Source organism: Notechis scutatus, chromosome 6 (genome assembly GCF_049901735.1).
Source record: "Notechis scutatus isolate UNSWTSFEM ecotype Mainland chromosome 6, rNotScu1.2, whole genome shotgun sequence".
Classification (NCBI taxonomy): Eukaryota; Metazoa; Chordata; class Lepidosauria; order Squamata; family Elapidae; genus Notechis; species Notechis scutatus.
Window position 1 is genome coordinate 68,440,637 of NC_142014.1, and position 15,969 is coordinate 68,456,605.

General features: G+C 40.9%; 1 protein-coding gene across 8 annotated transcripts in view; it reads left to right on the forward strand.

The window, feature by feature from the left end:
- The window catches only part of CALD1 (caldesmon 1), a 258,563-nt gene that overhangs the window by 25,302 nt on the left and 217,292 nt on the right, over positions 1–15,969 (forward strand). For 6 of the 8 annotated variants that reach the window (XM_026678650.2, XM_087968672.1, XM_087968675.1 and 3 more), the window contains exon 1: positions 10,055–10,376. The exons of 1 other annotated variant lie outside the window; for it this stretch is intronic. The gene's annotated coding sequence lies outside the window, so the exon portion shown is untranslated. Of the gene's footprint in view, positions 1–10,054; positions 10,377–15,969 lie in introns of those variants that run through there. One more of the 8 variants, XM_087968678.1, reaches the window with a different exon arrangement.

The following is a 15,969-nucleotide window of genomic DNA, read 5'->3' on the forward strand; positions in this document are numbered from 1 at the left end:
ACTAGGCCTGCCCTACGTCAGCATGATGGAAGAGCTGAGAACTTGGCCTGGGGCAAAACACATTTGTCAGCATCTCTTTACAAATATAAAACATCTACCAAGGAATTTTGTGGCTAAAATCAGGACATGAATCAAAACCTTCCAGGCCATAAGCCACCTTTACACTGTACTCCACCCCCTCCCCAACCAAATTTTTAGCTGAATGTTGTTGACCTCATGAAATGCCTACATTTCCACTAATTAGTGAACAAAGGGAGATTTCTGCAGGAGGGAGGGGTGAAGTCTAAATATATTGAGTAGTGCGGTGTTCCAAGTTATATAGCCATAACATATGATGGAAAGAAAAATCAAAGAGCTGTTTTGAATTGCCATTTGGAGGTGGGCTAGCAAGATTTATGAGCTTTTTCCTCACAGCCATCTGGGTTGCTTACATGCAGATTCCAAAACGCTTCAAAAAGAGCATTTGGCAAAAAGGGAAAATTAATGATAAAATTAATGATAAAAATCCTCTGCCTGTTTATTCAGAAGTAAATTCTACATTTATCCAGTTGTGGGCTCATAGCTGGAGATCAACAAAGAATTAGCGGAAGTGAGGAATGATCAGTTAAATGACATTCATTGGCCGGTTCATATATTATTAACACCCTTCCAAAAGAACTTACAGTTTTATAGTATATGTTATAAAAACAGCAGTTTTACAAATGTTTTTATAATATATACAGGGCCTTTTTTTACTTGTAAAACGAATGGCAGGCATAAATGGATACACATGCAGTAGATCCAGATGTTGCAGCCCAGATCTGGTAGCCTTAGCTGTGGATAAATATGTCACAACAGGGATGGATAATTAATTTATTATTAATGTATATCTTTTGCCATGCACAACATATTCTTGGAATGTAGCATTCTAAAATTGTCATATAAACAGATACAATAAATGCGGCTAAACATAAGCACATAATTTAAAGATGTCTTTAAAGACAGCTCATCTAAAACATGAGAAAAATGTACACAACTTGCGATAAAGAATTCAGAATAGTTGTAAGAGAGGAGAAATTCTAAAGCCAATTTTACCCTACAGATAACCAAAGTACCATGTCACCATTACATGTCAAGAGATTGTCATGGTAGTACTGGTTTGACCTGCTCAGAGCTTTTTAAAAAATCAAGTATCAGTGATTTGCAAAATATGGCCTATAGACCACCAGTATTTCACAGATGTCTACCATATTTTATTTTGCATTACAGCTTTGGGGGGCAGAATTTACTTTTGAGGGTTGTTTTTAAAAAAATAGAGGGGATGGGAAGGCATACACAATCATTTTATTTGCCAAAAAAACATGAACTCCCATACTGTTGAAGATGAAAGCTTGGGTAGGGGTGTTTGTTTAATTGGGTGGTCTCCGCATTTTCCTGTATTTATTAGTAGTCCACAGGTGTGGAAAGTTTGAGGAACACTTTTCTAGAAGTTCCTTCAGGGGGGGTTAACTGTGATGACAGCAAGAATTCTGACAAGCAATAAATGTCATACTGAACTTATTTATAGCTCTGAATTTTATCCACATTTACCAAGAGAATTGAAAAAAGGAATATTCATAGTTATGCTTCTCAAGGTTTATTATATTTAATTCTATGTGTACACTCTGTTTGCTAGACTGTGTTTTCCTGGTAAATTCCATTGGCCAAGTTCACAGCTGACAAGACATTGCCTTGGTTTATAGTGTATGATTTATTCTGATATAGATCATTCCATTGGCTTATGTAAGCGTGAAGATAAAATGAGCCCATAAAGATGTAGGTGGGTAGGGAAGAAGTCCACTAAATGAGGAATATATATCACCTGTTTCTCACACCCTTTTGTTGTAAGCAAAATGGTAGTGCATCTTATGGCAGCGACTATGGAGATTCTCAACCATCCAGGTCATGGTTGTCCCAAAGGTGTTTTTTTCCAAAAGGCAACTGGACTTTTTGAGTTTTTTTTAAAAAAAAAACACTTCGCTTCTCGTCCAAAGAGCTTTTTTAGTTCTGAAGAAGCTTCTTGGAAGAGAAGCAAAATGTTTTCAAAGAAAAAACCCAAGACAGTCCAGTTGCTTTTTGGAAAAAGCACTTTCGGGACATCTTATAGCAGCTTGAAAACATACAGGGCATTAGTTGGATTACATTCTGCATCAGAGATAGAGAGATAACAATAATAGCCCAACTCTCAGTGATCCTGAGCAGCTCAAAACTAAACAAAGGAATTACAATCAAATCAATAAAACTCTAAAGAGCAAAGATGGCAAGGTCAATGAAGAAAGTGGTCTCATTCTCCCTCATCAAAAGCCTGGGTGAAAATAACAATAGCTCTTAGACTTACATACCACTTCATAGTGGTTTATGGTACCCTCTAAGCAGTTTACAAAGTCAGCCTATTGCCCCCAACAATCTGGGTCCTCATTTTACCAACCTCGGAAAGATGGAAGGCTGAGTCAACCATGAGCCGGTGAGGATCAAACTGCTTGCAGTCGGCCGAATTATCTTGCAATACTGCATTCTAACCACTGCACCACCACAGAAAAATCAGATCTTTGTGGCTCTTCTGAACCAAAGCATAACGAGGGCTGTCCAGATCTTGAGAGAACCTCATTCCAGTGGGCAGGTGCTGCTATTGAGGAGATGCGATTCCTGAGTCCTGAGAGATGACACTGTTTAACTGATGAAATTCAGTGTGTCAAAACCTGTGAGATTCAATTGATCTGGGGGCAGGGGTGTCAAACTTGATTTCATTGAGAGATGCATCAGGGTTGTGTTTGACCTTGGGGGGCAGGGTGGGCATGGCCAGGGTGGATGTGGTCAGCTTGATGTCACTTGTGTCAGGGTGCCTGACATGAGCTCCATTTTCAGCTGTGACAGCCTCCTGCAACCCTCTCTCTGCGAAAACAGAGCTTGGGGGAATGTGCAAGAGCCGCCCAACTCTGTTTTCATTGCAGAGGCACCGTGGGACGGTCTGTCGTTGTTTCTAGGGTAGCCCCACAGGCCAGATCTAAGCACCCCCACGGGCCTTAAGTTTGATACCCCTGATCTGGGGAGACACACAATCCCTTAAGTAGACATATCCTGTTATGTAACCAAGGATGTCTATAGGGGGTAAAAATAGAATAGAATAGAATAGAATAGAATAGAATAGAATAGAATAGAATACTTTATTGGCCAAGTGTGATTGGACACACAAGGAATTTGTCTTGGTGTAAATACTCTCAGTATACATAAAGAAAAGGTACATTCGTTAAGAATCAAGAATCATAACGTACAACACTTAATGATAGTCATAGGATACAATCAACAATCAGATCATACTAGGAAACAGTCAATATAAATTGTAAATAATCAAAAGGTGGCCATAATGATGGGGTTTAGGCCCCATTCTACACACATACTTCAATCAACATAGTTGGAGTCGCCATTTTGATATTTTTAAATCCCTGCTTGTGGATACTCTTGTTCAAGTAGTAAAGATAGAGATGGAGAGATACATGCAAGTAGGGAGTAGAATCTAATGACCACAAAAAGTAAAACTTTAATGTATCTGAAATATGGTGACAGTTTGCATCAGCAAAACACTAGTAATTATCCAACATAAATTTATAGGCATACAGGATTATAAAATCCCTGAACCCCATATGGAAGGAAGGGAACTTCTCAAAGAGTTCTAAATGCAGTTAATTCACAACAGAATGTCCCTTGAAGACTGGTGAAGTTTAACACAAATATCCCTAGAAATTTGTGAGAAATGCTTGACTTCTCCCTTTCCAGACAATATTAGCAGTTGGATCCAGGAGTGCTTGTCAGTTTCCAAAACAGTAGCTGCGACTTGTCTTGACCTGATGATACTTTGTCTGAAAAGTAATGGCTAAATAAGTTCAACTATTGTTCCCAAAATTCACGACTGACATGAGAGTTGTAGCCCAACAATTCTGGAGGGTATTTATTTATTTATTTTGTTTGTTATTTATTATTTTTACAGATAACTCGAGGCAGGGAACATATCTATCATACCTTCCTCCACTTATTTTCCCCACAACAGCAACTGTGTTTGGGGGTTGGGCTGAGAGGTAAGGACTTAGCTTTCATGGCTAAGATGGGACTTGAATTCATGGTCTCCCACTTTCTGGCCTGGTACCTTAACCACTAAACCAAACTGTCTGGAGAAAATTTGATATGGTATCTTGCAGACTTCTCATTTGAGAAGCATACATGCCTTTCTGGAACTCCCCAACATTTCCTTCCAAAGCTGCAGCTAAGGCACAATTTTTAATGGCACAGACAACATAAATGCAGAAAATAATCATATTAAAAAAGGAAAGAATCTTCAGTGGAATTTGATGCTTAGTGAATGCATGAGCATAGTGTTGTTTTTTGGGGGAAAGGAAGCAGGTCCTTTTCAATAATCTTTTTTTTTTGTTTGACTTCACAGTCTAGATTCAGCCCAAGTAGTCTCCCTTCCAAATATTACTGAATTGCTGCCTTATGATGTATTGTTAATGCAGGTTTAATTCTTTTAGTTTTGGTCCTGACCCATTCATTTTTTGTCTTGGCCTTCTCCATATATTGGCATGTGACCCCAACACAACATATAAAGGCTGTGAGTAGCCCACCCAAAGTTGTACACTGTGACATAGATAGAGATGGGAAGAACAAAGATATAATGTAGGGCTTCTCCTCAGTGTTTAAAGAAAACCAATTAAATGAAACAAAGAAAAAGAGGAATCAAATCAAATTTTAAAAAAAACGTGAAGTGACAAAACGAAACTTAACAGAGACAAGTACAAAGGCCTTCATTTAGACCCGTGTTTTTCAACCCCTCTCCCTCTCCAGGTTCAGATATGTGAACTTCAACTCCCAGAATTCCCCAGCCAGCCATGGGAATGGCTGGGAATTGAAGTCCACAAGTCTTAAAGTATCCAATTTTGGAGACACTTAAAGTATACTGTTGAGTGCTAGGGACAACACTTGAAGAATGTTCAGAGGAATTGGAATAAGTTAGAGAAGGGTAATGAAAATCATAAAAACAACAACAAAGCAAAATAGAAAATCCTGTCTGGACCATTTAATTTTAGATTGCCCATGGAAAGAAGAGGAAAAACATATTACATTTTGGAAGTACTGAAGAAAATTATTCTCTTGGCATAAGTAAGTAAATATCAGAAAGAAGGACCTTGGCCAACAAGCCTTGCCTATGCTTAGCGGTCTAACTATGGAGGGAATTTATAAATATCTAAATTGAGCAACATTTCCTGGCCAAAAGCTTCTTTTTAAAAAAAGTAAGATGCTCATGTCTCCATTTCTCTGAGGACTTTAGCAGGGATATATAATATATATATATATTAAAAAACAACAGCTGCAAAATTATACCTCTCTCAACTCTTGAAATAGCATTGGACTTCGAAATAGTTCAGAGAGACCCAGTTTTATCACTTCAATGAAGAGGGCCAACTTCTCTCGAAATGTAAATTTCTCAAATATAAAATTTCTACCTTCTCTAGCTTCTGATTCCAGGCAGAGTGAATTTCAACCAACCAATCAATTCAGGGTTAATCTTTTTGTAATTTATCAATGAACTGGGAAAAGATGGGATTGCTACGGTTCACTTCCACCTAATTTTAGTTTAATTTAATTTAAAGGGGACGCGATGGCTCAGTGGCTAAGATGCTTAGCTTGTCGATCAAAAAGGTCAGCAGTTCAACGGTTGAAATCCCTAATGCCACATAATGAAGTGAGCTCCTGTTACTTGTCTCAGCTTCTTCCAACTTAGCAGTTCGAAAGCACGTAAAAATGCAAGTAGAAAAATAGGGACCCCTTTGGTGGGAAGGTAACAGCATTCCATGGGCCTTTGGCATTCAGTCATGCCGGCCACATGACCACGGAGATGTCTTCGGACCGCGCTGGCTCTTCAACTTTGTAACGGGGATGAGCATCACCCCCTAGTTGCAAGGGGAATCTTTACCTAAGTCATCAAACTGGCTGGATGATAAAGTCAGTCCTCGACTTACAACAGTTTGTTCAGTGACCATTCGAAGTTACAACAACACTGAAAAAAGTGACCTATAACTGTTTTTCAGACATATGACCATTGCAGCATCCCCCTGGTCACGTGATCAAAATGCAGATGCTGGTCAACGGACTCACATTTATGATGGTTGCAGTGTCCTGGGGTCATGTGATCACCTTTTGTGACCTTCTGACACGCAAAGTCGGCGGGAAAACCAGATTCACTTAACAACCGTGTCATTGGTTTAACAACTGCAGTGATTCACTTAACAATTCTGGCAAGGAAGGTTGTAAAATGGGGCAAAATTCGCGTAACTGTCTCGAGGCTCATGATTTAATTGGAGTAACTGCCAGAATCCTGACACACGCTTAGCAACAGAAATTTTGGGCTCCACTGTGGTCATAAGTCGAGGACTACCTGTATACTTGCTTGTTTTAATTTTAATTTTCTTTCTGAACAAGAATTCATTTTCCGTACGATCGTTTGTCAGACTTGGCACTCTGATCCTACCTTCAACTTTTGCATTTCATCGAGGAAACACCGACAGATTGAGTTTAAAGTCTCACTCATCTACAGCTGTCAAGGTTCCAACTGAAATAGACTTATGTGTCAGGGTTTTTCTCTCTCCAGCCAACTGTAAAGTCTCTAGTTATAATTCTAGCAGTTATGCATTTCATCCAAATGCTGGTGAGTGTCTGTGAACCACAATCACGCCAAGGTCTGTTCCCATGTTATGGACACCTCTTAGAAAAGGGTTCAGCCGCAACGAACGCTTGCTGGAGTGGCTGAGGAATGATGACCGTGGAAGGTTCAAGGCAGCAGCCAGCTTGCATTTCTGAGAATACATGAGATGAACAGAGAATATACTTCCTCAAACTCAATAGGCATGATGGCAGTTGCAAACTACTTCACCTGGATTGTTATCTCAACAAAGAGAACCAAAACCTGATGTCTCCCTTGCTCAATTTTGTGAAGATGTTGTCTATTTGCATGTTGCTTTGGTTTTCAAAAATAGCACAGTGATCTGTATCATTTCCTTGACTTGGAGTGTCTTTTCGTGTGTTTGGTCCACTGCGTGAATACTCTCCAACCCAAATCAGATTTCCCCCCCTCTTTCTCTTTCTCTTTCTCTTTCTCTCTCTCTCTCTCTCCCCCACTCCCTCTCCCTCCCTCCCCTCTCTTTCTTTCGATATTCTTCTCCCCCCCCTCTGTCTCTCCCCCCTCTCCTTCTCTCCCTTCATCTCCCCCCTCCTTCTCTCTCTCCTCCTCGGTCTGTCTCTCCCTTCTTCTCTCTCCCCCTCTCCCCTCTCCTTCTCTCTCCCTCTCCTTATCTCTCTCCCCCTCTCCCCCTCTCTCCTCTCTCTCCCCCTCTCCTGCTCTCTGTCTTTCCCTCTCTCCCCTCCTCCACTCTGTGTCTCTCTCCCTCTCTCCCCTCTCCTTTTCTCTCTTTCTCCCCACTGTCTCTCCCTCCCTCTCCCCTTTCCTTTCTCTCTCTCTCTCTCTCTCCTCCCTCCCCATTCCCCACTCTGTCTCTCTGTCTCTGTCTCTTTCTTCATTTCAGCTCTTCAGTTGGCATGTCCATGACAAAGCAGACCAGTGCTTCAGCACAGGGATTACAGAATTGCTTCCACTGTCTTCTTCCCCATGTTGTAGAGACTGAAGAGGATTTCAAGAGACCATGGAGGAAGTAGGCTTTTTGGATCTGGCAGACTTTTGCAACCAATTCTCCAACCCCAAGGGGGGTTCATTTCTAGACATTAGAGCCCTGTCAGAAGAAGGTAGCAGGTAGCATTAGGCCTTGTCTTGGATGGCAAGAGAATAAAAACAAAAACAGCAGAAATCATTCTTCTGGACTTGTGGTCTGAAAGTTCTGAAGAAGCTTCTTGGATGAAAAATGAATTGTTTTCAAAGAAAAAAAACCCCAAGATAGTCCAGTTCCATTTTGGAAAAAGCATCTTTGGGACAACTATTGTCATGCCCCTGTCGGAATCTGAATCCGAGGAGGAAGGTGAACAGCTGACAGGGAGCAGGAGTGTGACTTCATTGGCTGTGGAGGAAACTGAAGAAGGGCAAAGTCCAGCTGGGCAGAGCAGGGAAGAGGTAGAACAAGGGAGAGGAAGACCTAGGCCCACCCCCATCCTAGGGCATGCAGGGAAGAACAGAGAAGAGAGCAACATGGGTTGTATGGCTTATGGGGGGGGGGGGTAAAGGGCCCTGATTCCCTTCATTAGGCACACCTGGGAAGAGAGTTTAAAAGAGAAGCAAGCTGAGTGGTGACTGCTGGGAACAAACATGAGTTTATCTTGTGTTGACTTTGGTTATCTGCCTTCCTGGCATCCTCTCAACTGGGTTGAATTACTGCCGTTCCTTCATGTCTGGAATTCCTTCTCTTGCCCTGCTGGACTAATTACCTCATCTTGCCTTGATTGGACTTATAGTTACAGTTTTTGTTGACCACGTTTTGGACTTGATTCTCTGCAGCCAAAGTCTGTTCCTGGGAGAGTTTTTCTCCAGCCAGAAGGTAACCAGGACATTGGGGGCAAAGTTGGAGCTAATAAAAGGATTCCTACTGATTATCTGACTGTGTTGCCTTTGTGCCACACCCCGGGTCATCACAATTATGACCTGGATGATCTTGGATCTCACGGAATGATCATGCTTTGTGGTTGGAGAACCGACAACAAAAAAAACCCTCCAAAAGAACTATCACACACACACACCCGGCCTCTCTTTTGCATGCAAAAGAGTCTCTGTTCTGAAAAATAGGGGGCTGGAAGTTCTACACTGGCTAACAGTACCTAAGTTCAGTCATGCAAGCTTTTCTCTCTCAGCATCTCCTTCGCATCTTCTTTTACCTGGCTGTAGTTTGAGATGTTTAGGCTGGAAGGGTCACATAACTTTCTACAAATGTCCTGGACTATGGCCCTTGCTCAGCTGAACATAAAAAGAATTGACCTATTTTCCAACTCACCTGACAGCAGGACAAGAAATAAGGGGGTGGAACATTGTTAAAGAGAGATCCAACCTAGAGTGAAGGAGAAATTTCCTATCACCAAGAACAATTAATCTGTGGAACGGCTTGCCTCTGGAAGTTGTAGGTGCTCTATAACTGGAGGTTTTTAAAGATGAGATTGACAGCCACTTGTTTGAAATGGTATAGAGTCTCCTGCTTGAGGAAGGGGTTGGATAGAAGACCTCTAAGATCCCTTCCAACTTTGTTATTCTGTAGATAGATAGATGGATAGATAGATGGATAGATAGATGAATGGATGGATGGATGGATGGATGGATGGATAGATAGATAGATGGATAGATAGATGGATGGATGGATGGATGGGTGGGTGGATGGATGGATGGATAGATAGATAGATAGATAGATAGATACTGTAGATAGATAATCCTAATAATATGTCTGAAAAAGTTATAATCAGGGATATGTTTTCTAAAATTGTATATGCCAGAAGAAATAACCAAGAGGGGAGGTGGTTTTTTTGGAGGGTGGGGGGAGAAAAATGTTTAAAGTCACACAAGCAAATAGAAAATCTTCCTCCCTACCCAGAATGTTTTCAGAGTCGGCTTTGCCATTTTTGCATCCTCCTCTCCCCTTTTGTTCCCAGCCAATTCTGACTGATAAAGGACATTCTTTAAAAACATCTGGTATTCATTTCCAAAATACTGTATACTGTAGTTTCTATTTTGTTTGTGGCAAATGGCTTGCTTGATGTTGTTAGTCCCTGCACTCTCCTAAATAGCTGGAGATCTCTCTCTCTCTCTCTCTCTCTCTCTCTCTCTCCCTGTCCAGCTTTTTTTTTAATGGATTTCAATTTTTTTTGAGCACCTCCATTTGTGTTTAAGAGGAGAGCCTCTTTCTCCAAGATTAACATTTCTTATGATTGTTCTTGACAGAGGATTTACTTTCAGAGGCCCTGGGAAGGATAACCAAAAAAGTGCATGGAACAAGACAATTTTGGCAGCCTGTATGAATTTTCAGAGGTTTTTAAGTCTTGGGTTGTTTTTTTTATGAGCAGCTTCCTGAATGTGCCTGGAGAATGACAGGCATCTCTTAGGCTGGCTGACCCCACCTTTGGCTGCAGCCAAGCCATTGGCTGCTTTTTAGAATAAATTGAGGACAATGCCGGCCACTGGCTGCCAATTCTAAACATCAGAGATATGTATTCACTTAGCACTAACTTTTGGGAGGGGCCAAGGAGAGAGTGCAATTTCGTAAATTAGGCTTGTGGGGTTTAGAGACAGCCAGAGATCCTCACTTTGTACAGTAGTGCTCTCTCGTCTGGACGGCCACTGCTGCCTTCCTACACTGACCAGAGAACTGGGCTTTGCTACAGAGGTAAGGGCTTTAAATATGCTCTCAGTTGAAAGGAAGACTTGCCATTGTTCCTTTTTTGCAATTCCACCCTGGATTCTTTGCAGTGGAGTTTTTGATGTGGCATCCAGGGGAATCAGCAAGGATGGAGGTTTTGTTGAATTAATCCTGTCACTTTTGGTTAACATTCTGTCTCACCTTAATGAGAAGGCGAACGAGCGACAAAACTCTCCTACAGACATTGCATGCATGCGACATATTTTTTTCTCATGCACAGGGCACTCTTTCTTTTCTGCGTGGGGAGAGAGGTGGCTGCACGTGATTCAACCTATGGGTCCTTTAATTGCACATCTGGCATTGCAGTTCAATCTTCCTCTTTTTCCCCTGTGAAAAATGTGCCTGCTGCTCAGCCTTGACACGAAAGGTGTGCAATTGAGCTCTGTGCCTCTCCCTTTTGGTTATTTTTTTTTTTTAAAAGCAGGAGAATAGGAGGTGGGGGAATACCAAAGTCAGATTCCAAAAAGCTACCTAGCAACAAACTCAGATCGGGCAAATTGTGATTAAGATGAAGCCTTTGATATCTTGTTGGAATAAATGTCTTGTCCAGATTGTCTTTCATTAGAAAGGGAGATGGTGGTGTTGAGTGAGTGGGAGTTTTGTTGACAATAGAGTTGATCTGTTTTTAATTTCTACCCTTGCTCCCCAACAGCCGAAATGTTTCTAATGAAGGACACTTTTTGATTCATACAAGAAACTGTCCATGGGTGAATCTTTTGGACAGTCATGTTTGTATGTGGGTGAGGCAGGTTTTCATTCCAGAAAGAGAGAAGAAAGAGAAAGAAAGAAAGAAAGAAAGAAAGAAAGAAAGAAAGAAAGAAAGAAAGAAAGAAAGAAAGAAAGAAAGAAAGAAAGAAAGAAAGAAAGAAAGAAAGAAAGAAAGAAAGAAAGAAAGAAAGAAAGGAGAAAGTAGTTTGTTTTTAAAAAAAATGGAGCATTTTTGCCATGCTCAGAGAATTTAAGAGAGCACAGAGCATTGAGTTTGTGGAGGCTGATCATGATGAGGATAAAAATAGTAAAAGCAATAGAAGGACAATTTAAACGAGAGCGGAAGGGTATTGCTTTTCCTCGTTCAATCACAGCACAAGGAATGTTTTCTCAGAAAGTATTTGATGGATAGCAAAATATTTTTTTCAAAACTCTCCTGCTTCTTTTTTTTGTCATAATACAGAAAAAACAAAATCTAGCAGGAATTTCTACACCAATGCTTTTGCAATTTGAGAGATAAAGTTGGACTATACCAAGTTCTTTCTCTGTAGGCTTTATTAAAATTGAACTTTTAGGTATTTTAGGTGCATAAAGCACCTTAAAAAATAGGTTGAGAGATGTGTTGGTATACATTGGTATTATTCAGGAGTAATCATTATGGAAGAAATACCCTATCAAGCATGCGATCTCATAGGTACGATATGGAAAGACTATCAAATCAAAGGTCAGGCAAGAAATTCTCTTTTCCATGACGTCTCATTTAATTTGATGAAAGAGAAATTATTCCAAAGAAAACAATTGTCAGGGATAGAATGTGGTGTCCTTCACGTATCTAGTTGTGAGGTGGCCAAAGGGTGGATGCTTTGAAGTTACAACTATTTTTTATTATCCTCAATTCTACCAGCTTTCCATTGGTCCACCTGCAAGGGCATCCTGCTTTAAGGGATGGTTTTGAAAAGGGAAAGCACCATCATTATTGAGCTAGAAAAGAGATGACAGGCATGTATAGGTGGTCCTTGACTTAAAACAGTTCGTTTAGCCTGTTCAAAGTTACAATGGCATTGAAAAAAGTGACTTATGACCATATACTGCCAGCTACTTCTGCTGAAGCCAGCTGCTTGCAGTTTGACAGTTCAAATCTCACCAGGCTCAAGGTTGACTCATCCTTCCAAGGTGGGTAAAACGAGGACCCAGATTGTTGAGGGCAATAGGCTGACTCTGTAAAACCGCTTAGAGGGGGCTGTAAAGCACCGTAAAGCGGTATATAAGTCTAAATGCTATTGCTATAGTGCTATTGCTATTTTTCACACTTATGACTGTTGCAGCATCCCCAGGGTCACATGATCAAAATTCAGAAGCGTGGCAACTGATGGTTTCAGGATCATGTGGTCACTTTTGGAGACCTTCTAGCAAGCAAAGTCAATGCGGAAGCCAGATTCACTTAACAACCTTGTAACTAATAGGTTCAGTGGTTCACTGAACAACTGTGGCAAGAAAGGTTGTAAAATGGGGAAAAATTAACCTCTCAAATGTTTCACTTAGCAACAGAAATTTTGGACTCAAATGTGGTCATAAATCGAGGACTACCTGCACACAATTGTGATCTTATAATATATGATAACACTAGCTCTGTACCCGTGCTTCGCTATGAAGCTATGTGATTGGACTTAGTTTTGGGGGAGGAAAATAAGGGGGGAAAAATTGGGCCTCTGTCTACCAGCATCCATCGGTATTCATCTGGCTAGCGTCCTGTCAATGTGTGAGAGAGTTGAGGGCTGTTTGGAAACTGAAACATGGAAACTGAAACAGTATTTGCTATGTGAGCAAAAAGGAGACAGCAAGGAGCCTGGGTGTTGCTTAGCTCAACTGTTCTGTACTAAAGCTGCTTGGTGCTGTGAAAGTAAAACTGAAAGTCCTTTCTTCTGCTTGTGTTTTGCATTTGGAACAGATCTATTTTCAGGTGGGGAGGGGGAGTAGAACTAATAATAATATATAATAATAATAATAATAATAATAATAATAATAATAATAATAATAATAATAATAATAATAATATATGAAATACTAATGCTCTGATGGTCGTTGTGAAAAATCCTTTCTTAGTGAGCACCTAGAAGCCAAGAGGAACATAGGTGCCAAATTTCAAGTCTGTAGGCTTTATGGTTCTGGAGATTTTGTGACGATGCGTGAGTGGTATTTCACTCATATATATATATAGATTGAAGAAGCATTGATCCTTATGACTTTAGGCAGCTGTGATGGAGATAGTCCCACCGCCTGAGAATTGGAAAGATAAAGTAATTGTAATGTGGGAGATCATGAATTGGCTAGTAGCACCTGGTCTGAAGAGGAAAAAGCTCAGAACCATGAGGTATAACCATTGTCTCCTCCTGGAATTGCAACTTGGAATGGTTAGAAATGACCTCAGATTCTGGCCTCATCCACCCATGCTGGCAAAGGGTTCATCCTGGTTAGGAAAGGCTATAAAAAGTTTGCTGTTTAAGCTAGTGAGCAAAATGGCTTTCCCGATTTGATTGTGCTTTTTCTCAGCATCTCTTGGCTTGAACTCTCTGACTCAGTTCTTGGTTTATTGCCAACAGCTGCCTATAACTCAGCTTTGAAAATGAGTGACTTTAGACTTTTGGTTTGGAGAAAAGGGTTAACTCTTTCGTACCCGCCAGTGCAACCCTGTTCTGAATTATATTCCTAACCTTGCCCTTCTGCAGTTGCTATTTTCAGCAAACCAAGTTTGTTTGGGCCCTGTCTAGTTGCATTGTTCAGGATAAAGCCCTTATTTTTGAAAGCAGACGTGGAGTTCTTTGCATAGTCTGGAAGATGGCTTCTTGGATGCTTTGCGATAGGACAGAAAAAAACGGTGTCATAGTAGCCTGTAACATATCAAGAAGTGATTCTATTTTCCCTTCTCTGCTTCCTGTTAGTGGGGTAGAGTAAAACAGAACCTGGGTTCATTGCTCTTTTAAAGAAGAACAGCCAACCTACCTTGAAACAGAGTTATATCTTATATCAATTTAAGTCTATGTGTCTATGGAGATTCTCAGACATCCAGGTCAGGGTCATGAGCTGAAGAAGTTTCTTGGATGAGAAGCGAAATGTCTTCAAAGAAAAACCAGAAAGTCCAGTTGCTTCTGACAAGACCACATTTAGCCAAAAGATATAAGAATATAAGGTAGAAGGTCTATTTTATTAATGACGCAGTAGCATCTTTTGCCTGGCATTGTTGCAGTCTTACTTTCTTATCCTTTTCTGAGGCTACCACCTGTTCTCCCATTACAGTGGGAGAATTGCAATTCTTTTGTTGAGGCAGCTACAGAGATATTCAATTCTCTTTTGCTGTTTTCTACAACCACTTTTCCTCTCCAAGGCCTTTAAGCAAATACCAAGCTTTCTTGTAATATGACTTCTGCTGCCCAACTATCTTCCTTTCCCCCCCACTTCTCTTTTACCAGATCCCGCTTTCCGTGTGGTTCCGCAGAAGTCTTCCTTTAATGCTTCCCTCTTTATCTTTTCCTTATCCATGGGTAGCCTATTTCCAACCGGCAACTGGGAACATGCATGTCTCTTGGCTGCCAGTGATGTTTATGAACATGCAAGCTTTTCTGCTTTGGGTTATAATTAGTTACTATCATGGTCTGCTGATAAGCCCAGTGATCTCACCATTCCAAGCACTGATCTTCAATTATGTATGTAGGCTGCCTGCCTGGAAGCCCTTTGTCCATGAATGGAAGAAGTTCAGACATTTGAAAATGAATGGAGTGGATAAATGAGTTTATTAATGCCCTTTAATCACTATAGGAAAGAGGTGCACCAGCAAATAGTCATTAATGTAGAAATGAATACAGTTAGCTAGAGATGGAATGGAAAAGATGAGACCGAATTTGTAATGCTTCTTTCAAATTCCATCTGCTGGTTTTTTTTTTAAAAAAAACACATGACTATTTATCCCAGTTGACTGTACTTTCAAAACTTCAGCTACATGCAAAAGTATGCTATTCAAAATATACTCTTAGTCCTTCTGTCTTTCTCCTTCTGTCCTGACCCCTTTCTAGAGAGGCACACTTGGGAGCTTTTTAACAAACTGCATCACTGATTGGTTTGGTGGCCGCAGTGCCTCAGATAGAAAGTCCACATAGACAGTGGTAAGGACAGCCGAGAAGATTCTAGGAAGCTCACTTCCCGTCATTCAGGATGCTGCTTATAAGTGTTATGTGCCTAGAAGTCTAAGTATTACTGGAGACCCCACACACCCACTTTATGGTCTCTTTCTGTTGCTCCCATCTGGGAGGATGTTTCAAAGTATTTCTAGCAGGACTACCAGATTCTGCAACAGCTTTATTCCTTAGACCATCTGTCTGGTAAACTCTCAAGATTCGTTTTTCTCGCCATGTACATATATACATCCGAATATATAATATATGTGGGTATATGCATAATTTTGTATTTATTTATTTATTTGTTTGTTTATTTAGTCATGTTTATGTAGTGTATATTGGAGGTGGTGACCCTTTGAGAGCTGTTGTTGTGGTGAGCCGGCAGCAGGTGCAGACGGCTGAGGACAGCGTGGATTCAGATGAGGGGCCAGGACCATTAGGGAGTAGACTGCTGCCTTCACAGATTGTGGGGGCTGGCAGCAGCGATGAGGAGGTTCCCGAGGAACCTGTGCCAAGTGCGTGCGCGCACAGGATTGCTCATAGGAAAGAGCAGTTGCAATAGCACGGGTGACTTGGGAGTAAAGCTGCAAGGTAATGCCCCCTCCTTCAAGAAGACACATCTATTTACCCCTAATTTTGTTGGTGGGTAAAGAAAAAGGAGATAAGAAAGTGGGCTATTATGA